We start from the raw sequence: 4778 nt of genomic DNA on the forward strand, positions 1-4778 counted from the left end.
ATATCTAGGTTTATCAACTGTTGGAACCCTAATCTTGATGTGGGTTCCATCAAGAGCACCTAAATAATTCTATATCACATGTTATAAAATCTTGAGTTAGGATACTAAATTTAAATCTAAATCAACTAAATTATGTACAAGCTATATATAAAACTCAGTCCAATACCTTAAACCATTTCCACCTTGTGTCTGAAGAATTAGCTGTAATTGGCTCTGCCTTTTTAAATAACACATCTTGTAAGCATATGACAGCATTTAAAACACTATGAAATGATCTGCTAACAGTTTCCCCGGACCTATTGAAGTGATGCTTGATAACTCGATTTTTAAAGTGATGGGAAATGATATGTAAAAACATTGTCACTTGCTCATGAAGAAGCATGTTCCTTGACGACTTCAATCCCCCTAACGTTTGTAACATCTCACATAGTTTAAAAAAGGCAAATATATTCATCCTAACTTGTTCAATACAGGTTTCATCACTAGCATATATAAGCCTTTTCACATAATCCCGTTGTGCATAAAAATCTAAAATATAGGACCTAATCCTTGGTCTATAAGTATGTAGGCTATGGCTGGCACCCAATGTAAGCAAGAACCAACTCGCAATTCTACAGATTTGCAACCATATTGTCAATGCAATACCAATTCTTTTCGCCTCACACTTTGTGCAATTAAAGGCGATTTGAGCCATTCTTGCAAGATATTAATGTGTTCCATATTGTCAAATCGTAGTAAAAGTGTCACATTTCTCCAATCATAATTTCAATAACAGTAAAATAAAATTAAATGATTTAATTGCCAAAGAACTTACAATGATTGTGTGAAAAGAAGACGTTCAACTGTGGGTGGAGGAAGCAATCAAACAAGCCGCTTCAATAGGAAGCAATAACACACTATCAAAGAAAAATGAACAATACAAATTTAGAATCTTTACGAAGCAAAAAATAGAAATTAAAATTATCTTTGCAACTTAAATTTCATTTCTTTATATGGATATGTGTTTCATTAATTTTATAAACAATTTATATTAATTACTTAAAGAATATTTAAAATTTATATCTCGTGTATCATTGTATTAAATTATTTAAATCTCATGTAACTTAACTATCTTTTACTTTGCACTATCATCTCTAAGAAGAACATTTTAACATTTAACCGTATTTTTGACAACAATGTTACAAATTTAACATTAACAAACCACATTTTCCTTTAAACAATTTTTAAAAGCACTTTCAATCATAATAACAATGAATAATTAGTACTTAAGCTCGATTTGGAACTCAACTTGAGACACCCAAAACTTCATTTAAACTTCTTAAAATGCTAAAATATTTTTAAAAAATCTATTATACAAGGAATTTATCCAGCATTTTAGTTAATTTTAATTAGGATTATTATTTGGTACTACAACCAAAATTATGAAATCAACATGTGTCTCATTATTTATTTTTATTTTAAATGAAAATTAAGAATAAAGTGATAGTTTCTCAACTTCAATGTGGATTTGAAAATTTTTACCACTAATATATTGAATAATTGTTTTTAATCAAGTTGTTTACTTGATTATATCTAATGATCCAATTTTATTTTATTTTATTTACTCATGATTGGATTGGGTTTAATTTATAATGGTTCAAAAGTTGATATATATGTAATATTATTAAAATAATATTTTTAAATTTAATTATTTAAAATATTTTTAATTAATGCGTTGTATATGAATATACACATTTAATTAGTTTTATTTTTAATAAAATATTTCTAATTAATTCCTTAAATTTTAATCACCTTACAATTTATTCATTGTATTATATCTAACGACTCATCTAAGTAATCACTAGTGGTTTGATCCTATAATTTCGTACAGGTCTTGTAATTGCTCGATTAAAATTTTCGAACTAGCTCAACTTAAGAAATTTGATCCCAAATTCAAATTTTTCAATACCAATAAAAATCAACTTATTACATCACCACTGGCAAAATATAAAGAAAAACATTACTATGGAGTAAACTATAAAAAAGAAGAACATATAGTTCTCATAGACACCGAAACTTGAGCTAAATGATGAAGTATCGTAATTGAGCCCATGATCCCTTAAATACTCATCATGGTCGATATAACTCCTCAAGGGAGCAACATCTATCACTTTATCACTCTATCAAAATCATATATATATAAATTGATTAAGAAAAAATAAATCCAACACCCTACATTGCTATCCCATTCCTACATTGCTTCAAAAAAAGGTACCTTCCAGAGGCAGAGAATTAAAGCTCCATATAAAATATTCATTATAGTGCACCCTCACAGCTTCATAAAGGGAAAAAAAAGAAGAGGGAAAATCTTGAAAATAATACATTTTCCTTTCTGATACGCTTGCAACCTTCAATAGGATCAAAACCAGGAGGCAGATTTCCACTTGGGATTGGCTCTATCTGCAGAATAGAAAAGTTCCATGGAGGTTCAAGACTCCCTCGAAATGATAAAATGTACCTATTAAAAATTATAACCTACTTAAGTTCCATGCAGCAAAGGAAAAGCACAAGAATAAACTAGAATTAAAGTTGGATGACAGAACATTTGCTTCTGATAGAAATATTGACAACATCAAAATAGAACACATTCAAATTTATGGATTTTCTTATCCCAAAAGTTGTAGTTTCAGATTATATACAACCAGGTATTCCTTATTAACAGAACGGATAGGAGAACTTATAGAGTATTGTAAAAGGAAAGAAAATCCCAGCATTACTTTTTGCTTTAGTTTACTTTTGTAGTTAAAGTGGGAGCAGATATTCATACAAACAGTAAACTAAGAAGAGGGAAAAGCTTGATTTCTAAAAACACAAAAAATTAAACAAGACGACTTACATATATAAATTAATAATAATTATCATAGTTCCCTCCAATTCCCTTAACCAAAATATAATCATACATCACAGTTCCTCTCTCAATAACAAATCTTGGTTGTGATTTGTGGGATCCATTAATCCGACACACCCATCTTGTTGGTTGTTGTTGGCCTTGACCCTTTCAACAACCTCCTCCCCCATTCCTAATTTCCTACCCTTCTTTTTCTACTCTCTTTTATTTTTTTTAATGTAACTTTCTCATTTTTCAAACACTCTTAATAAACTATAAGACTTGCATACAACAAAACAAAGCTTAAGTGATGATACTAATTTTGCATGGCAGCCACAACAATTTTGTAGAAATCAAACCTCCCCTTTCACATCGTGGAGCAAAGAAAGATAGCAGGAAAAAGAAAAGGGTGAAATAAGGACAAAAAATATTCACCGAAAAATATTGGCAAAATGCCAACAAAATTAAACCTCTCTCTTTTTCTTACTCTCACTAGCAAACCCCTGTACAATAATGCTAGATTAGTCTCCATATCCTGATAGGCTGATTCCCATCCTAAATTTTCACCCTAAACTACTCTATAAGTTTAATACTGAAAATCGGTAAGTTTTATAAAAATCAATACTAGTTTTAGTTGAAAGGTGCTGCATAATTCGCGCAGAGATGATTTGGATAAGTCACTATAGAGATGTTAATATCAGCTAATTGTAAAATTATAGAGTCAAATATAAAAATTTAATAAGATGCCTCATTTAATCAAATTCAACCATAACTCATGCACTCATAGCCACTAGAGCTTATTTTAATCTCAATTTACCATAATAATATTACAGTTACATATACTGCAGCAACTGTTCTGTATCGCATATGTGCATAAACTAAAAATTAAGAATTACTGCAAACGAAGTTGACGCCAATCAAGAACCGAACAACAAAGTCCACGGAATATCCAAAATCAAGCAAGAATATGTTGCAACTAAAAATAGAAAGACTATTCAGAAAATCTACATAAAACATACAAAATATTATCACAGACACATCAAAGCTATCTTGCTCAGATTCAGGTATAAATGTTTGATACCCCGAACCCATGTCTAAAAACATGTCAAACACGAAAATTTCAAGAAAAATGAAGAGTTGGAACACCAAAAACATAAAGAAGATGAGGAAGAGTGCTCACTTCTCTGATGAAGCTGGCAGTAGAAACGAGTAGATTTGAGGTCTTCTGGTATTTCCGAATCTCTTGAAGAGACCTAGTTCCTGCTCGAAAACGATGAGGCCTCTTCGATTTTCCTAGAGCTTTAACAATAAACAAGCAGAAAAATTGTCGGGCCTCAAAATTATTAATTGAATTGATTCATTACGGGAAAAAGATGGGGAGTTATCAGATCTGAGAAAAACTCACTTGGTGTGGTCGGTCCTCCAGTTTTTTTTGCAGTTACCTTCAAGAACAAATCTGACTCAGATTTCTTTTGCACTTGTAATAAAGAAGGAAAATAAAGGAAAATGTAAGGGGAGGTTCTGTTTGATGTTGAGAGGGAGAGGGTGGATGTGGCTTTCGGGTTGGGAGGGTAAAACAGGGCAGATGAAATCAGGAGAACCAAAATGGAAGCAAAACTGAGCTTTCCTTCGGGAATAGAAAGCAACAGATTTTAGGAATAGGGGCGTAATGTAATAAGCCCGTAATAGGGCATTACACCCAACCAAACGACGAAATAGGTGGGGCCCATAGAATAGGGCTATAATGGCATACCCATTACACCCAACCAAACGTGGTGTAAAGATATATCATCGTTAAGAAAGCAACTCCCGCGATAATAATTTATTTCGTCAATTAATTCTCACGTTCTCTTACAAAATAACTTTATATAGAACTGTATTAGTACAGTTGAAGCCACTCTAAGTTTAGGAA

General features: G+C 31.4%; 1 long non-coding RNA gene across 2 annotated transcripts; it reads right to left on the reverse strand.

Annotated features, from left to right (window-relative positions):
- Nucleotides 1-2160: 2160 nt before the first annotated feature.
- Nucleotides 2161-4555, reverse strand: LOC105802858 (uncharacterized). 2 transcript variants are annotated; one of them, XR_001136313.2, is made up of 3 exons: nt 4272-4555; nt 4047-4165; nt 2161-2439 (listed from the first exon to the last, which is right to left on the reverse strand). It is a non-coding gene; the product is annotated as an uncharacterized LOC105802858 (long non-coding RNA). The 2 variants fall into 2 exon arrangements; XR_008190564.1 differs by lacking the exon at nt 4272-4555 and having other exon boundaries at nt 4047-4187.
- Nucleotides 4556-4778: the final 223 nt, after the last annotated feature.

The sequence above is a fragment of the Gossypium raimondii genome, chromosome 11 (genome assembly GCF_025698545.1).
Source record: "Gossypium raimondii isolate GPD5lz chromosome 11, ASM2569854v1, whole genome shotgun sequence".
Taxonomy (NCBI): domain Eukaryota; kingdom Viridiplantae; phylum Streptophyta; class Magnoliopsida; order Malvales; family Malvaceae; genus Gossypium; species Gossypium raimondii.